Source organism: Lycium barbarum, chromosome 9 (genome assembly GCF_019175385.1).
Source record: "Lycium barbarum isolate Lr01 chromosome 9, ASM1917538v2, whole genome shotgun sequence".
Classification (NCBI taxonomy): domain Eukaryota; kingdom Viridiplantae; phylum Streptophyta; class Magnoliopsida; order Solanales; family Solanaceae; genus Lycium; species Lycium barbarum.
The window spans coordinates 42207965-42228695 of NC_083345.1; positions in this window are offsets into that span (position 1 = coordinate 42207965).

Here is a 20731-nt window from a genome sequence, read left to right on the forward strand (position 1 = left end):
CAGCATATTAGGCATAATTTCAATTCTAATAGGCACATAAGGAAGGGTAAAAGACAGGACCATCTTCAGGTTAAACAAATCGATACCAAAAGGAAGAATGCAGACATTACACTTAACTCCTTGAGTTGGTTTTGAGCCCCTTTTCTGGGTATCCTGCTTAGTCTAGGTGAGTTAGGTGCACAAATTAGTTTTTAACTAGTAAGACAAGCACCAAGGAGCATGTAGCACATAAGATAGTATTCAAATCAACAAGTAACCAGTAAAAGTAGTGGCCATTTCAAAATGAGTATCACACTCAGTTCCTTTAAAACAGTTTTAATCTTATTCTAGTCTTCTTCTACTTAGTTCCAATAGCCTATGTGAAGCAAAAATCTCAAGCACACTATGACCCCATATTAATATAAGCTACAAAGAGCAATGTTCATGGAAAACTACAAATAAATAGAACCCAGGGAAATATCAGAAATTCTGGGACAAGATTAACCTATGAACTGTCCCCAGTCCCTCTTATTTCAATTTTGAGAAAAAAACCAAGTTCTATACACTTTCCTATCTTCTATCTCTCTTAATAGTTCCCAAAAAAGACCAACAAATGCACATAATGCACACAAGGTTCAGAAACACTTAAACTCTTCAAAGATCAATAAGATAAGCTACTAGTATTTTTGGTTCCTATTTTTTAAAGCACATCCTCAATCTAGATAGTCTCAAAACTCACTAAAATAGGTTCAAGGAAATCATTTTTTATCTTCATATACTTTGCAAGATTCAGAAGTGACAAAACAATGCACTAACCAAAGCAAAACCGTCATAAAACACAAAAGCATCCCTCTTATCGTTTTAAGAGTCATAACAGGGAATCCAGATTCCATTTTTAAAAGGTTTTTAGAATTAGCAAAATTCATTATTTCCATAGCAGCACTCAAAATCTAGTTAACAAATCCTTTTAAGAAAGATCTTCAATAAGCCATTTTCAAAGGAGTTTGAAAAAATCATTTTTCCCCTACAATACTACTTGGCAGCTTTTATATATAGCAGTCTTAAAGATGTGATAATAGGTTTATTATAAACAAGACAAGTAAATATTTACCATAGACATCTTCTAATTCAAGGTAGATAGACTTCACAGAATCAAACAAGACACATTTCAGAATACTTTAAGCCATTCTTGACCAGATTTTAATCACTAGAAATAAATGAAAGGAAAACCACCTCATTTTAATCTTAGAACAGTTTTAGACAAGAAATGGAAACATACACTTTTAGAACCCTTTTTCTAAAAAAAAACGTGAAAACCTTTGAAACAAATTTCATAAACTCCGAATCATGTCAAGCAAACCTTGACTCATATTCTTCATACCAGGGTCCAAACAACTAAGGCATTAAGCTTCAAGACATTAAAAGGAGCTACAACTAACTAGAAGTCCTTAAATTTTAATGAAACAGTAACAACATAACTAGAACTAGAGAGAAACATGCCTCAACAATTTTCAATAAAAACAAAGATCATAACAGAGAGTCACGTGTCCAGTTTTTATCTCAGAAATTTCAATATAAAGTGAACTACAAACTAAAGCAGACCCTTCTTTACAGCTTTTGACCATTTAAACATCAATTTCCTTCAGTCGACTCTAGAAACTACCAAAATAACAACATTATAACATGGATAGCTTACTCAACAGCTCATAAGCAAGTTGTAACCAGTGGAACAGGGTAATGTGACATAAGACAAACCATTCCCTATATTATTTAATCATTTTTAAGTAATAACATCAACTAATCAACACTAGAATCCCCTAGAATCTCCATAATATCAAAACCATCACATCATAATCAACCTAAATATCTATACAAAACAGTAATCAAAACAACTTCTAACAATCATAAACACATGTCAATACATGTAAGTAAACTAGAATAGGATATAAATAGGATAGAATAGAGATATTACCTTTTTAGGGGGCAATCTAAAGATCAAAATTTGGGATTAGGTCAACAAATCAACACCAACACTCAAATCCTCAAAACAGCCTTTTGTTCTTGAATTTGTAGTATAGTATTATATTTTTTGAAGTAATAATAGTATACTAATGATTGTATTTGTATATTATATAGTATATAATAACAAAATTTTGAAAAAAATCAGTGTGATTATCCAAACCCTAGCTATTTTCAAGAAAATATTTTGACCCCTTCAAATGTGACAAACATTCTCAATTTATAGAGTAAAAATCTCAACCCCAGGGATGAAAATAACCCCAGAATTGAATTCCCCCCCCCCCCCCCCCCCCAATTTCAACAACCTTATCCAATTAATTCAAATAAATTAAGTAAAAATAAGAGAAATCCCTAATTCGTACCCATATAGCACTAGACATCCCTTAATTAGCGCAAAATAGTACAAAAGGACAATAGCACAGATCACAAATAGTACAAACAACAGAAAAATCAGAAATCATACCAAACAAATTAGAACGTCGGTCACAAAAGGACAATACACGTCTTCAAAAACCAGTACAAAGGACGAATTTCAAAGTCATGTATTGGGAAAATCACCACAACACCACCTCTCACGTGTGGTGTGGTGGCACCACGTGGCTAAGAGCTCTAGGCTCCGCTCAGGGCATCTCACACCACGAGAGATGGTGGGGGATTACACAACCAAAGCTAAAAATGGTGGAGGAATGGTGGTGGAACAGTGGTATCATGGTGGAAACCTAGCGCCGCCGTCGTATTCTCTCAAAGAGAGAGAAAGAAAATATTTAGGGCAAAGGTTAAATGACGCGTAAACAATGAGAAGTAAAAGGGGGGGGGGGGGGGTAAAATTAAAACCCTCCCTTTTTTTTATAAAGTACACTTTTGAAATATTATACCCACTTTAAAGTACTAGTTTAAAAATCCCTTGTAAAAATACTTTTTGACAAGAATAGGATTTATAATGCGCAGTTTTAAAATGCAAGCTTTAAAACAAGCCTAATATTGATATAGTTCCGAGCAATATTTAAAAATGTGAAAAAATGTTGTCAAAATGAGCCGTAATTCATACATCGTCTTAATTAACAATTTTCCCGAGTTAGACGGCGCGGGATACATATCTTCTTTTCAAATCATATTTGTGAAAGTAAATAACTCGTAATTTTCTTGTAATTGTCACATTTTATGATATAATAATAAATGTCAATTCTTGCACTTTTCTCAGAATTTTTGAAATTTTAATTTTTAAGGGTGTATCCTTACTCCGTTTTGGACTTGGAAATTTTGAAAATTAAAATACGTGTCTTAGGAGGTGAAATTAGGTGTCAACATGGGCTATTTGTTGAATTTTGCATATTCACCCGCCTATATATATATATATATATATATATATATGGGCGGTCCCCCCCCCCCCCCCTTTAATTTCCCTTTTAATTGGCCAAGCCTAACCCAAAATAAGGCCAGACCCGGCCCAAGAGGCAATACATATACGCCTCTCTTCAGCCATACAGACCCTTCTTAAGGGGTCACTTGTGTTTTGCTAAGGTTTCCTTGTGAAACCCTAGACGCCATGGGGGCGATACCCCTCTCTCCTACGTCACTCGCCATTTTTGGCAAACTTGTAGGCGTACGATGCCTCTTGCATGTCTGGTATGACCAGATCAAGCAATGCATTAATTGTTTCAACCCCTTTTCACCAAACGCAGACCAAAGACTGTATATCTTGCTACTTTCTTTTGATTTTTATGTGATTCAATGGTAAAATGACTGAAAATCCTTAATGGTTTTTGTTCTTACTCAGTTTGAATAATATGTTTTTATTGGTTCATGATGAACCAAGTGGATTGACTCTTTTGGGTTAGATCTGGCCCTTGAACACGTATTGGTTTAATATCGACCTTTGATTGTTTTGAGGATATGCCAATTCTCAGAATTGGAGATTGTCCCACATCGAAATCAAATTAGGGTTTGGGGATTTCTATTTAAAGGACCATATTTCTTCGTTATTGAACAAGTTTCTGAGCATATAAATTTTGATATACTCAAAAGAACTCGAACATACCTGAGATTTTCAAAGTATTGGAAATCCTTAATTTTTCTGAGTTTAAATTTTTTAAAAGAGTTTGTTTGCTATTATTTTTCTCTTGGGTTTTGTGTGCTGGCGGAGTTGGGATCAAGCAAGCAAATATTTCTTCCAAGTCCAATTCTCGACAGAGGCTGCACTTGCTAAAGGTAAACTTCTTTCTTTCATTTTTTCAATAGTTTGTTTGTATTTTTTATATGTGTTGAAACTGCTAGTATAGTTATGTTGTTGTTTTAGTTTGAATTAGGCTTACATATGTTAAGTTAGTCATGTTTAGTTATGTTTTTTCATTCGCTAGTTTAATCATGTTTAAGGGCACTTAATGCCTACTTAGCTTCTGTTTAATGTGCTCCTAGTTTAAATCTTGCTTAGCTGCACCTTTCCATTATACACTTAATGACCTAACCGCTATTGTATTGAGAATATAGTAATAAAATCTCTCCTATTAAACTCTATTTGTACTTTTAATCCATTAGTAATGACTGTTGCTGCATGTTAAATGAATAATGGTAGTATACACATAGCTGATAGCTCACATAAGTTGGATTTTATGATGACTAAAGGGACTGTGAGCCATCATGTGTCTAGTTAAGATTTGTTTTTTAACTAATGGACAGTTGGTTTTGATGAAATATACCATGTCTCTATCTAATTTGAGTTTTAAACAGAAAATTTGTCAACCGGTAGGGATATATAATAAGGTGAACTATAATAGGATCATATGCTTAATATTAACTTAAGGGAAGATTTGAGTTATCCATATTGGGTTTGATATCTCATTAGGTGTCCGTTATGAGTGTTTAAGTGAAGAAGGCTTGGGTTTGGTTATGTGCTAGGTGTATATGTGTGAATTGTGCTGAAGTGGTACAAAGAGATAAGCTCCTGCATTTGAACATAATAGCCCACCTCTGTACTTGTGAAATGTGTACATTTGCTGATACAAATATCCCTGTTGGATGCTACGGCTTTGTGTGAGCCTATGTTGAATCTGAGAATAGTCTGATGCTCCTAGTGAATCTAGTTAGTTGCTTATTTGATTTAATATAATAGTTCAGTTTGAGTCAAGCTTAGTGTGATTGGCTTTGTTTGTTTAACTTAATATGATGTAAGTTGTGTCTAGTCTATTTTGGTTCAGTTTCCCTTGTTTAATTTAGTAGGGTAGTGTTAGTATAAAGTTGTGCTTGATCTGTATAGATTGGTTCTGCTAGAGTTTATATGAGGTTATTTTTTGAATCATGTCCATGAGATCAAAAGGTGTGTTACATAACTGTGATAGAATGCTATAACTATTGGACATAACTCTTTTAACAAATTAATTAACTATAGTTGTGTGGCATTAATTGGGTTTGCATTAAGCTGTTTGTTAATCTTAAGAGGGCCAAAAAATAGTGTTAGATGGAGATATGCCTTGAACTTGATTAACTTGCCTAGATCTTATATAGGTCATGTCTATTTTAAAGAAATGTGCTATTTTTACTTGCTAAAACCTGAAGTGGCAGTGCTTCTTAGGTCTCATTTTGTTTATCTGATAAAAAATGGAAAAGCTGGTCTAAGATCATGTCAATTGAATTCAGTTCTGTTTGTCTCTAATGATGCACCTAGGAAGTAAAACAAGAGAGTCTGGACTCTTGGGGTTTGATCTATGGCCTTAGAATTATCATGAATCTGTCTTCTATTTAGAAGGATTTAAACATAATAAAGTATCAAGTTATGATGATGATCCATTTCACTTTTCACCCCTATTTGAACACTGTTAGAAATGTATACTGCCCCATTTTAATTTAATCCTCTTGTCTGTTTGTGCCTCTATGTGATTTTGAAGATAAAATGTGGTTCCTTGAAAGCTCTAAATTGTCCTCATGAACTGTCTAACTATTCAAGCTTGTAAAACGAAGTTGGTTCCATTTTTTATACAAGTCTAAGTGTTTTGAATTAGTCATGAGTTTCATTTGGTATTATTTGGTCACTAGTCTAATTGTTTGGAAGTTGTCAGGATAAATAAGTCGTATACATGATAATAAGGAATCTCAAGCAATCAACTACTCATTAGTAAACATGTTAAAGGATCAACCCAGTACACTCTTTGAAATTGGATTTTAAATCATGCCTTTCTTTGTGGTTTGTTGCTATATTTAAAGTAAGTGTAAGTTGAGTCTGTTTTGAAGATCAATACTTGACTTATGGTAAAAAAAAAAAAAGTCTCTGGGTAACTTTATGTCATATTCTTGGAGGATAAAAACTTTTCCCTATTAAGAAGGTCTTATTTGTCTAAATAGTAACTGCAAGTTGGAAATATTAGCATTCCTTTTCTCTATGGAATCCTGGATGTATACTGGCTTGGTTTGTTTTATGTAAATTGAGCAACAACCATGAAAATCCTACTTTTACCTGCTATGTGTCATTTATGCTTGTGCCTTGAGCTGGGGATATACCCCAGTATACCAGGTATACACAACTTGATATGCCTATGGTATACAAGGATTTGTATATTTAGTATAAGTGAGGTATATCACCCATATGAATTAGGAATCTTTCTTTTGCCTTAACCAGTACTCAGTTGGGCTTGGTATTTTATTTGTTCTAACATCTTGGTCTTCCATTTGCTTTCCACCGCTAATCTCTTTTATGGTTGGTGTTTGGGCCTTCTACTTTCTTCATTTCTTTAAGTTTCGGTCCAGTTGGGCCATCTGTGTTTTGGGCCAGACCTTGTGCCATATTAATTTAAATGATTAAGTATGTGATTGTATATTGTATGTATGGATAATTATAGCTAGTTTCTTATTGTAAGTTTAGTATACAAATCTTGAACACTCCATCTCCTATATACTATGAGCTTAACACATAAATGGAGAGGCAAAATAGCACTTGGGGATTAAGCTTAAGCCTTCCCTGGTGTCTACCATGACTGGGGTTCATGTAAACCCCTTGAATCTTGTGCGGCATCAGGAACAAGAGGGTGAAAGCTTTCCTTTTTGGGTTGTTTTAGTATCTCCATAGGTGTGTATACCTATTCGTGTGGCATTGCCTATTTTTGTTTAAGAAAATGACCCTATGGGCCTTTTTACTTTATTTCAGTTTTGGGCATGTTTTCTGTGTAATTTTAGTCTATGTGGGTCTTAAGTTCATGGCCTACAGTTATTTGCATTTTGGGCTTGCTTCTTTGCTGTTTCAGTCCATGTGGGTGCGTATGTTTAGTCGAGTTTCTATTTCATCAAATGTAGTATATTTTCATAATCATATGACTTATATGTATTTATTACAAATAGCTTTGTCTTCATTAAATCTCAGTTTTAGATGCTTTCTAATCCATATTTCCCTTTCTTCCTTATTTGTATGAAACATCATTGTTTGGTCAGCTTCTATTGCATAAACTTATTGGGCCAAGAGCCCAATTAACTTCTTTGATCGAGTCCGTTGGAAAAAATGGAAAGGGAAACTGATATTTGTGGAAGGCCCAGCCAATGGGTGAATATGGCACTGATGGGCTTGGGTAGGCCCATCAGTTGTTTACAATTTTTTTTTCTACTCTCTCCCCTCTTCCTACTTTGATATATGGCATGTATGTATATTGTATACACTGAATGTGATAAAATATTAGAACCCATGTGAGTGTTAGAACTTAGGGAACGCAAAGTATTTTAGGGAAGCCACCTCAAACATCTTTAAACTTGATCCTTCTGCTTAAAGCTTATGAGACTTGAATCACTAAATTTAAAACGGTTAAGTTTTAAACAGGTTAAATGATCTTCAAAAAATGGCTGAGTAGTAATTTTTGGCCTTTCGCCCTTTTTGTTGAAATTTGATAAATGTTTTTTTTTTGGGCCTTAAGCATGTGATTAAGTGGAACGGCTTAAATGGGTCTTTAAAACCTGAACCTTAGTTAGGCAAAAAAAATGATTTCAAAAATGCGGTGTAAAAATGATAAGAGATTACTTTAAAAATCTAGGTTAATCAATAAAAGAGGTACCAAATTTGAATATTTTCAGAACTTTAAAAGACGATTTTTTTGGCTTGAAATGAGTTTTTGGACAGCCTGAGACTTGGACTTGGATATAATTCTGGAAAAAAGAAAGATCTTTGGGCCTGGAAGCCCAACACTGAACTCGGACCGAAAGACTGACTTATTGGACCAAACTTGAGAGCAAGATGGATTTGGGCCTGGAATACTATTGACCTGGTGGGCTTCAATGTTAAAATCAGACTTAAACTAACAACTTGTGTTTTTTTTTATATGTAAGTACAAAACAAAGATATACTCCATATTTTCATATATAGGTATAAAAACCCATAAGTACTAAACTCATTTTGTTAGGACTAGAATAGTAGTGACTCTACTTAGGAGAAATCCCGAGTGTGTCCTAGTCTGGCAACAAAGTGAGTTGAACACTTATGTGGATTTTCTAAACCAAAACCCCTTTTTATAAGGGGACTTTTTGCTGAAATATTTCCTTAAAATCATGATATGAATAAAACGACATTTTTGCGAAAAATCAAACACTTTTTAAAAAAATAAGTACATTAATCACACATTGAAGCTCGTAGGTCAACCATATTCTGCGGATCATTAATACTAGGGTGCGTAAAACCTTTCCTAGGGGATCACCAGAACCCTTACCTCAAACTTTGGTTCAAAAGAGTTTTACTTATTTTGAAAAAATTTAAACCCGGTTTTCCTAGTTTTCCATAATAAATTAGGTGGCGACTCTAAAAATACTAAAATCCAATTAGATCATCAACAACCTCGTAGTCACTTTTATGCCGTAACTCACGTAAAATCGAACCGTAACATAATGATAAGTGAGAAAGAAAGCATTCGAGGTCTATGTTGGATTGTGAAGGAGAGACAAGAATCCATGATCTTAGGTTGTTACTGGAGCGGAGGATTTTGCACAGTATGATTAGGAGGGCTTGTCCTCATTATTTATGCGTTGCTTGGCATATGGTGCTTCGTGATCTCCATAGCAAATTCACTGATTTCATGGATTTCTTGCATTGATACACCTCATGCATTCATTTGAACCTATATATTTTGATCGGGCTGCGCGCCGTAACATATATATACATATTAGATCGGGTTGCGCACCACAACATATATATACATATTGGATCGGGTTGTGCACTGCAACATATATGTGCATATTGGATCTGGTTGTACGCCGCAACAAGGTATATGGACCTCGTGAATCCCCCATGGGTCATGACTATCGAGACGTGAAGGCATCCATCCACAGCATGTGTGTACATTATGAGACAGTTGGCCAGTGCATTGTATTGCATTGCATCACATCACACGTGCATTCATATTAGATCAATTCACATCTTTGATTCTGGTTATTGTATTTATTGCATTGGATGGTGCGTTTTAGCATTGATTCCTTGGTTGATTATTGAATTGAGTTGTCGTGTGCCTGATTAATACATACTTGGGAATTAATGGACTAGAGGATTTGAGACTTTCTCCTAGGCTATGACTTGAGATTACGGAGATCCATTGTGGTTCTCATTACCGTGAGATGACTTGTATTTGCTTAGTAACCATATTTGATTGTTTACTTGCCTATTTGTTGATTTTTTTTGTATATGTGAATTAACTTTTGTCGGCCTATGATGCCTACTCAGTACATGTTGTTTGTACTGATTCTACCTTGCTACACTCCTTTTCGAGGTGTAGGGTTTGGGATTGTATGTATTATTTCCGCACTTACCTACTTATCCTTATTTATATTTACGTTTGAGACTTATATCTATTGTATTAATTTCTTTATTATAGTTGAATGAATAATTATGGGTAAGGGTTCGCCTGCCAAGGTGGGAAATGGTAGGTGCCCACACGACCAGTGATTTGGGTCATGGCAAGTTGGTATCAGAGTCCTAGTTTACCCGATCTATAAGTATAATAGCATGTCTAGTAGCGTCTAGTGGATCGGTATGATGAGCTCCGTACCTATCTGCGAGAGCCTATAGGACATATAAGAAACTTCCAATTGTTTCATTCCTTCGTGCTACTTCATTTGAATTGGTATCTAGTCAATTCCAATTGCTATCTGAATATCTTTATCTTAATCACCCAGGAAGGTGGAAACTCGTCCTTAAATTCTTATGCGATGGGTTTGTTTTTGACGAGTTGTGGTATGGTATGAGATGTGTCATCTTGATTCAGACGCGTGACCAAGTTCAGTTTCTAGCTATGGCTTGAGGATTCAGTTGTGTGGGATTATGATTAAGACTTGGTTATTGTGGAGGTTTTCTTGAGAAATGGGAAAGATGGTACAGAGGGTCAAACAATCTCCATGTTTTCAGCATTAGGTTGCTCGAAACTGGCAAAAGTGCATTTATGGCTTAATAAGAGTAATTTGTTCGATGATATGATTGGTTTTGGGAAAAGTTTCAACTTCATCAAGGCATTATGATGGTGTACCAATAGCAGGTCAACGATTCATCAGTGGCAGGGTATTAGATGAGAACATGCGGGGACGAGTGTATGCTCGATAAGGATCGTCAGATTTGGCAAAAGTATAGTGACCGCGTGTAATAAAGAAGAGAAGTTGAGAATATGGACATGAAGGAATACTTTTGTGGTAAACGCATAGCGAAGTATGATTTCTTAGGGTATTTCGATATTAGTACTTTTCGTGTTAATGGGACGAAGGCTTAAGGAAAAGGATTTGGATAGATTAATCTCCGCTATTAGGAAGGGAAAATTAGTATCTGTCGTGCTTTCTAGGATAAGGTTGCAATTGGTACGAGAGTGGATTTCGTATTCGGTCAGGAAAAGTTCAGTTAGGCTTCGACGTGACTACATGCTAGTGGTTTGTGGGTTCCTCTAGGGAAATGATTATCGGTTCTAGATAGGAAAGCAGGTTTATTTGTGACAAGTGGAGACTTAAAATGTTGGGTAGTTGTGGTTCTGGTCCTTCAGTAGAGGGTATGATCACCGTGTCTTCATGTTTTGAGGAATAGTAAGGATATCATGGAATCAAGAGCTAGTTGATTCGAGAGTTATGTTACAGTCATACATGGTAGAATAGACATAAAGGTTCAGTGTTGAGTCGGTATGTTTGGTTATGCCGTGGGCTAGTGGTTGACTGGTAAGAATGACCCTAGTGATAGAAAAGTGCAAAGTTATAGTACTAAATGAGCTATCGGGTGTTACACCTAATATTGGATTAGGGTTGAAAGCCTTATTTCTATGGTGTAAGTTTCGGCTACTTCTGGTGTTGCTATTCGGTTGAGTTGATCGAATGAAAGGGATAATCGCGCAAATGGTTAGGGGTGTTCTGGTTTGACAATTGGGATGTTCGAAGTGGTAAATCAATGATGAGGTTTGAATTAATTCAAGTTGTGGAGAACATTTCAAAATGTGAGTTAAGGGAATTTGAGCAAAGGCACCTTGGTGGAGATACGTGGGGACATTAGTAGGACTGTATATGTGATACGCCAAATTTAGAAAGTAATTAGTTTTATAGTTGAATGAGGTAAGGGAACTCTAGTGCTTAGAGTGTGTGGTATGTTACTATCTGTAGGATTGACTCGACTAGTTTACAAGACTTTTGATTATATTGTATTGAGTGGGTTCAAGAAATGGTTAAACAGTGACGATGATTGTGATTTTATTAGAATTGGGGAATTGAAGAGCCAGGAAAAAGTATAGTTGTTCGAGAATCAGTAAAAATAAGGTACATCTTTGGGATTACTTGGGTCGGTATAGATTGTGGAGATGTTGTCTTACATATTTCCAATGAGGTGGGATTGTGAGTATGCTTAAAGAAGGGAGTCTACAGAAAAGGACTAAGTGATATAATGGATTAAGTGATATGACGAAGTTCCGTGAGGTGTCGTGATCAGCGACTAGTGAGAAGAAAATTTTAGGTAACCAACATGTTAAGGTTTATGGAAGTGGCTTGTCTGGTGCACAGTTGGGTAATTTCGTAACACTCTTCACTGGATGAGTTAGTGTGGTTTACGAGAAAGGAATTAGGGAAATCCCTATAATGTGAAGGCTAAGTTATATTCTCGAGATGAGACTGTATTCGTGGAAGTGTAGTATGTTGTGGTTACTACTGATCGGATAGCTTCGGAGTAGTTGCGTGAGATTTAGAGCGGTAGTTGTAAGATTTGATACTTCCGGAATTGTTATGGGCATGTCGAGGTATTACAATGGGAGATTCGATAGTTAAAAGGGTGTTATGTGAGGCTACAGGATTTGTGCCAAAAAGCTTGGGATTGAAGCAGATTTGCGTATCGGGTGAGGTTGAGAAGCATAAAGATTGCGATCATAAGGTATAGTTCTTCGGGAATAAGTTGACAACTTGGATAGGACCCAGCTTTTGGATTTGATGATAACAGGTATGATTGATTACGCATGAGGAAAAGATTAGAATTGGCCGCCACAGATGTGATAGAACTGTGATTGGTTTCTACAAGTTTGGACTTAGTTCAAGTAACTATTGGTGGTATTTAGGGGTTGTGCATTCTTTCTGGGTCAGAAATGTTCGATTAGAGCTTTATGAACTATGTGTATATTTCCAAAAGGACTTATGGGTTTCTAGTAAATCACCTTTATGGATTCGATGAGTTTCAGTTCAAATTTGAGGTATGATAGGTGTACCGAGCTTTATCAGGGTTTTCGAGTAGACTTGATGATATTTTACAGAGAGCAGCTATTCAGACAGGTATAATGGCTTACACCGGTGCTTGGTAATGATTTGAGGAGGTACCATGGTTGCGCGAGGTCTTTAGAGTGATTATATGGTTTCCTACGGATTTAGCCCGACGAGTTACCTAGTGGTATGCTTCTTGTATTGTGATTTGAAGGCTTAAGAAAACTTGGGACAAGCAAAGTCTGCTTTGAGTAAGATCAGTTTGATGGAATTACTTAGAGTTTCTCTGATAAAGCAAGGATTCTTTTCTGGCAAGGGTAAGTTTGAGTTTCGGGCTTGTGTGTATGTGTTTCTAAGAAATCATGGTGCGAAGAACGACCTTAAAAGGTGTGAAAGAAAGGTTAGCAGAATCAAAATATCTTCTCGGTTCAGAGTGGGCTATGTTTGTGTCTATATCTAAAGGTTTGTGCTGTTTTGAAAAATGTTTGTGGGACCTATTGATCTCGTCCAGAGGTAGGCTTATATTAAATTAGAGAAATTCCAGCAAATGCAGTTATGTTATTAAGGGATCAGTTGTGAGAGAAATTCGAGTATGGAAATTGGGTCTTTTAGCTAAGCTAGACGAAGATTCAACTGATAAGGTGAGAGGGTAGTGATTTTAGCATACTTCGTGCCGCAGAGGCTTTCATGTTGTTATATTAAAGGTTCCTGGGTTACTGTCAGCTTTTGCACTCTTTATCTTCATGCGAGGATGAACAATTGTTTAATTGGCATCTAATGTAACGACCCGCTTGGCGGTTATAGGGCTTCTGACCCATTTACCCTCGTTAACCCTTCCCCAAGCCCGACTAGTACGATTTTGACCCGCGACAATGGGTGGTACGGTTCCCGAGGTGATTGGCGAGATTTATGATGGCTTTTATAAAATAGAGCCTTAAAGTGAAAAACGTTTGACCAATAGTTGACTTTTGGGTTAAACTGACCTTTTTAAAAAATCGGTCAATTCCGAGAGGTCCGGATGATCGATTATGACTTAGTAGGGTGCTCAGTTCATTTCCCGAGGCACTCGGGAGTGTTATGGATTATTGATTGGAAAGTTGGTCTTTGGCCATTGGGTGTTGACCCGATCAAATAGACCTTCGTTGGGAATTTTGAGACCACGAGTGAGTCCGTAGCGTGTTTTTATGTATGGTTGCATGTGTGGTTTGGATCTGGGATGTCTCTGGTGATTGTAGAATTTTGGGATTTAGATTGGGAAAACCAAAAGTTTTCTAGCGTCTAGTATCTGCCGTAACAGGACCAGATGCGCCGTAGCGGACCCGCCACAGTTGGGGTGTCATCCGTTGTGGCGAGTGTTTATGGTCTGTGGTGGGTCGCCACAACGGACTGGGATCCGTTGTGGCGGATGAGTGATAGCGAAGGGTGACAGCTAGTGCAGGACCACTGCAGCGGCCTCGTGACCACTGCAGCGGCCTCGTGACCACTGCAGTGGGTGACGGGACTAGTATCCTATTTAGTTACCTAGTTAAAACCCTTCATTTTCTATCCTTTCATTTATTGTTGCTAAGCATCCTTGAGGCGATTTGAGGAGGTTTTTAGCTGATTTCTCTTGTGGGTAAGGTCCCTAACCTAGAATCCATTCCTTTACCTTTCCTAATCTTAAATCTATGCAGAAATTCCATAGAACTTAAGAAGGAAGATGGAGTTTTATGTCTATTTCATTATTTGAATTTTTGTCCTTCTAAATGAGATTTGTTGGTGGATTTGACTAATCTAAGCATGGAATTAGATGAATTAGTGACTAATAGGCTTGAATCTTCCATTTATGTTGATGAATTAAAGGTTTTTAAGTTAGGGTTTATACCCAAATTGGGGTTTTTTTGACTTGGTGATGAAATTGACCTATTCTTGGGTTAATGTATAGCAATGTGGGTATCGTTGTTTCTCGTTTCTAACTTAGAATTTAATAATGGATAGACTTTGAGTACTTGGAGGCTCTTCGAAAAGGCAAGGCGAAAGTGTGATTGTTCGTGGCTCCCGCTCGGCTACTAGGTAGGTTATGGCTTACCTTTCTGTTAGTCTTCAGATAAAGAAGCATATGTAGAAGTTAGTTATTGACGGAGAAAGCATGTTAAGACTTTACATATGAAGTTGGGATGGATATGATTAGGTTTGTAATGTTGATTGATTATATGGGCTCGTCGCCATGATTGTTATGATTGGGCCTGTTGCCCTACTGGCTATGTGTGATATTCTTGTCTCTGACATACTTTCCCCTCTCCCTCTTGTTATCCCATTGTCCTATGAAAGCAGATTGTTGTTATTGAGAATTCGAATGTTGAACTGCATATTATAATATAAATCCGAGGACTTCTAGGATTGATGTGTCAAATTGAGGCTGAGAAAGTGTACGGTATGCTTACCATACATCGTGTGTGATCGTTGCCTCTTGTTGAATATGAAATCTTTCAATGTGATGATATTCCTATCATTACGGGATACGTAGGCGCCCCATGAGCTCAGTCATACCAATCGACAAACCTAAGAAACCCTTAAGAAGCCATAGGGACAGAATTTTTTTGAGGGTCTCAAAAATTCCAAAAATCAGAGTTGGCATGAGAGTTCGCCAAAACATCTTCAACAAGGGGCAAAATCTTTTAGAGGGTCTAAATAATTCCGCAAAAATGAGAGTTGGCACGAGAGTTTGCCAATACATCTTCAACTCTCATTTTTTCGGAATTATTTAGACCCTCTCAAAAATTCTGCCCCTTGTTGAAGATGTTTTGGCGAACTCTCATGCCAACTCCGATTTTTGGAATTTTTGAGACCCTCAAAAAAATTCTGTCCCTATGGCTTCTTAAGGGTTTCTTAGGTTTGTCGATTGGTATGACTGAGCTCATGGGGCGCCTACGTATCCCGTAATGATAGGAATCAGGTCAGACGTAGTTCGAAATATGGGGTAATGGTGTACTAGTGATAAGTGACGTTCGTCCTTGGAGTGTAGGGAAAAGAGGCTTGCAACCTCTTAATTATAAATAATGCTGGAGAAACATATATAAGTAAGACTTTAGATGGACATAATTTCGTCATTACTTTGAGAACGTTGTCATTTTGATCTCTGAAAAAAAGGGACTGAAATTGTCGTATTTTAGAGTTATGTTTGTACTAAAACACTTGTGTTCTTAAGAAGTGATTGGTGAAAGGAAGGTCTTTTTGAAAAATAAGCACCCTATACGCCATCTAGCATGGATGTAGTCTAAATGTGGTTAACACAAGTTTCGACTTTTGTTGGGGAGTTCGGTATTCCTCTTTAGTATACCGCTCGTCGTTGAAGACTCATTGTCCGCTCCAGCCGCTTTGTGATGATCATAGTTTGCCAAGTGATGTCGTTGATATTTGACACTTAGTCTTGATGTGCTATTCTTTAGCATGTTGAGCTGTATTTTCCTGTTTGATTGATAGACCAGGCACTTGCTTTTTGACATGCGATTCCTGGAAGATTCGAATACGATTGTTAGTAAAATCATAACGTTGTTATGATAAAAACAAGGGATAAGATAAAGCAGAAGTTTAAGATAAAGACATTTTGGCTTATGTTGATAAATGTGCGAAAATCCAGCTAGCGCCTCATAGTCTTGATTCCTTATATCAACCTTGCACAATGGCGTCACCTATATTTAAAAACAAGTGTTAGTAGACAGAATGAAGTGAAAGGAATAAAATTGAAGATGGAGTTAGAGGTAAAGCCATATGGCTTATCAAAATGAGGTTGTGGTAGGCCTTAATAGCGCCTTTGATCAAGATCTGTGGACTTGATGCCGATTTGGGGCTCATTGCCTTATGTCTTTCTTATCCCTGCGCTCATAGAAAAATTTCTTTAGTAGAAAAATGATTGACTCGTGTTGATCCCACTAACTGTGTCATGGCAGACGGGTGTTAATTGGAATATAAACCCTGGGTAAGTGTTGTGTGAATTGGGCTAAATGGCCAATTTAGGGACGTTTTGAAAGGTGCGTTCCTTTTGTGCTTGGATTTCCATAAAATCAAGGATTCGTTTGCTTGATTGGGTCATTTTGAAGTTTGAACAAGGATAAAAAAGTTATCGAACTCTTTTTTTTTCCCTTAGTGTAGCGCATGGGTGGGATAAAAGAGATCATGACTTGAGTTTCGTAAATGAAACCTTTTAGTGGTCCCCGCGAGTCAATCATAAAGAAAGAAAAACATAAAAAGGTATTAGTCCATTGGTCATAATAAATAAAGCAAGTAACATTTGTGTTTGCTTGAAACAGAATAGTCCAGAATCCGATCGAAATGGAAGACTTTAAAAGACGACCTATGGAGCTAACTGAATGGATAGGTTTTGGGTCATTTGACTGGGTGATTCATTGGTTATGTTTGGATTTGTGAAATATCTGAGACATTGTTTGGTAATTGATTACTCTATTCTTGTTGAATATATCTGTCTGTGAGCATGATTATCTTTCCATTTTCTTGTTTGCATGCGTGATCTAACTGTTGTCACCCTATGATGCTACTCAGTGCCGTGTTTTGTACTGATGCTACCTTACTGTACTCTTTTTATGAGTGCAGAGTTCACTGTTGGGGAGACTTCCACACCACGCGACTAATCTCGAGGCGACTTTCCTAGAGTTCTAAGGGTGAGCTACTGATGATTCATGCAGCTGGAGACTCTATCTCCTTTATTGTCCCATTTTTATTTCGAGACAATATGTATTCAGATGATGTGTCGACTATTCAGACTTGTTGTAGTAATTAGTAGCTCTTGTACTGATCAGACTACGATTTGGGATTTGTCAATCTTCCGCACTTGGTATTTATATTGTCACGACCCAACCCCATGGGCCGTGACTAGTGCCCGAGATGGACACCCATACACGCTTACTTACCAAATCAGCATATCAATGACTTATCCATATCCAACATATATTAATTATCACAGATATTAAGGGCAAATGTTGTCTTAAGCGGTCGCATATATCAAAAACATCATACAGGAGCCACCAGGGCTGTCGTAGAACATATCGTCCAAAACATATACAGAAGTATATATACGTACAAGCCGTTAAGGCTGTCATAGCAAATAGGACCGCTTAGACGCAAATCACAGACATAACCGAACAATAACGACCCATGACCCACATATATGTCTACAGGCCTCTAACAAACACAACAGAATCATATGACGGGACAGGGCCCCGCCGTACCCCTGAATACACATACATATATATAACGGAAGAGTTTGTACCAAAATATGGGCTCCAGAACAAGGGAGCACTCCAAGGTAGCAGAACAGATAGCCTAAGCTGTCGGGTCACTCACACGAACGTCTGTACCTGCGGGCATAAAACGCAGCCCCCGAAGGAAAGGGGGTCAGCACGAAATATGTACTGAGCATGTAAAGAATAGAGTAATATGAACAGAATCACAAGCGGAATAAATAGTACAGGAGATTAGTACAGAAAGTAAGCACGATATGCAAAATAATAAAAACAACTTACTGGAAACACAAACCATGCATGCCAAGAACGGTATCCGGTCCTTAGCGGGACCCGGGGAACGTGGCGCCACCCTAACTTCGGCGCCACATACATCATACTCCAGAAGATTTGCTCCGTAATCTCTGTCGCACATAACACATCATAACATATACACGGTACCCGGGAACCAGACATATATACACGAGAACCCGGGAACCGGACACATCATACTCCATAACATATACACGGTAACCGGGGACCGGACAAATATACACGGTACCCCGGAACCGGACAAATCATACTCTGGAATATATATATATATGGAACACGGCCCTTAAGCAAGGGACTCGGCGAACCATACGCAAGATACATACCGGCCCGGGACTCGGTGAAAGAGGTCATAATCCATGCACGAGCAGAGTAGTGAGAAACTATATGCACATACCAAGACTCGATAGATATGTACACTTACCAACATCTGAAGGCTCAGAAACAAGTTTCGGGTCAATCCGACTTAGTATAAAAAAGTTATGAGAGTTTGAAGTACAGAACCTTCTACAAGCGTTTCAGAAGCTATTTTTGAAAAATCAAAGCAACAGTCATATCAAGTACCTTACGAATATCGTTATGGATCAAATAAAGTATAGCTTTTGGAACCATATGTACATATCGTAATATATCAAGGCTTAACGAAATAATCGGACGTGCTATTATTTGCAAATCAAGACATTAATCATATCACTTATCTCTCGAATGCAAATTCGGAAACATATCAATAGATCTTCGGACATCATAGATACGTATCAAAATCATATGAAACAACTTATGGAAATCAAGGATATTAGCCATCCTAGTAGCTCTAAGAATGGGACTCTCTTTGAAATAATACATATACGTCATTTGTTCATTTCATAAGATCATGCCGAAATAAAGAAAGGTAAGCCTTACATACCTTGCCCGCTTTCTATGCTAATCCGAACTTAAGTCTTTCGTTTCGCAAGATCTATAACAATATTCATATATACCAAACATTAGTCGTAACACTTAAGAATCCAATTCAAAACCAACACTTTATCTATAGAAATTTCGGCAGCATTTCCCCTGTAAATACACCATCTCCGAGAATCTAACTCGGCCAAATCAACAATCAACAATCCGAGATTTCAACTCGGCCAAATTATTAACAACATTACCAACAATCATACTAAGAACTTCAACGGTCTATTCTAACATTACAACTCTTGTCACACAATTCACGACATTTCATTTATATCCAATTTAATCACATATATCCAAGCTAACACCAATGATCCTACACTCGAATATTCATCCGACATCATTCTAACATGATTCAAGAATATTTCAAATAATTCACATAATATTTAAAACAACCCATTCAACATACTACTTCACCCGAAACCTTCCAAATTCGACAAGAACAATAACAACACATTTCTTCTCTTCCAACTTCATAATTACACCAACAATTCACATGCTAGAAACATTATTTTCCATAAACACAAGAAATGGTTTTAAGATCACATTAGCTCCTAAAAAAACTTTCCGACACTTACAACTTCAACTAGAATTATTAAACATTCATTTTTATCATAGAGTCAATCAACAACAACCAAAATACTAAGAGAAATTGATTCATTCTCCCCCATACTACACAATAACCACACGGCCCCACTACCTTCACACGGCCACAACATAACTTCCATATTTTCATAAATTTTATTTATTTCTACATACTACAACATGCACAACCATCCATAACATATAAAAGAAGATTAATTCTTACCTTTTCCACTTATCTTCCTTCTTAGCTAAAGTTGCTCCTTGCAAGAATAGATGTTTTTCTTGCTCCAATAATTATACAACGTTAAAGAGGACCCTTGAATTAGTAGGAATACTAGAAGAAAATATTTTTTTGAATCAAAGTTGAAGGCTCCAATTTTTTTTTTGGTTATGGCCGAATGGCCTTTGTTGTTCTTTCTTTTCTCCAAGTTTCTTGATTGTTCTATGGTTGAATGGTAAATATGACCATTAAGCCCTCTTTATGTACATTTATAATTTGTCCATGTGGGCCAAAGCCCACTCCAACACAACCGGCCACTTGGCCCATTTTCTCAAGCCCACGTTCTTTTTTCTTTTTTTTTTTTGTTTTGTTTTGCAATTCATGGAAATTTTATTCTCCAAATTCCGAATTTGCCCTTAGCTCTCTTCAATATTACCATGAACCATCTTGTGATATTTCCTTTTTGCCCCTAGGCTTCCTTAATATTTCCACTTCAAAAAATTTCATGAACAACTTATGTGCTAAACAAAATCAAAATATAACCTTGTCCTTAACTTCCCGCGATTATCTTGAGTTATCCGAATGTACAAAATGCGGGATATAACATCCTGCCCCTCTTTAGAACATTCATCCCCAAATGTTGAATTAGTCCCATGGGGTATTATAATACTTCGGGGAGGTCTCCTTTGTGTAAGGTTGGATGCACCGTCTCTAATTCGGGGGGCGACTCCGATTCATAAATGATTTTGTCAATACTACGGACAATTTGATAAGG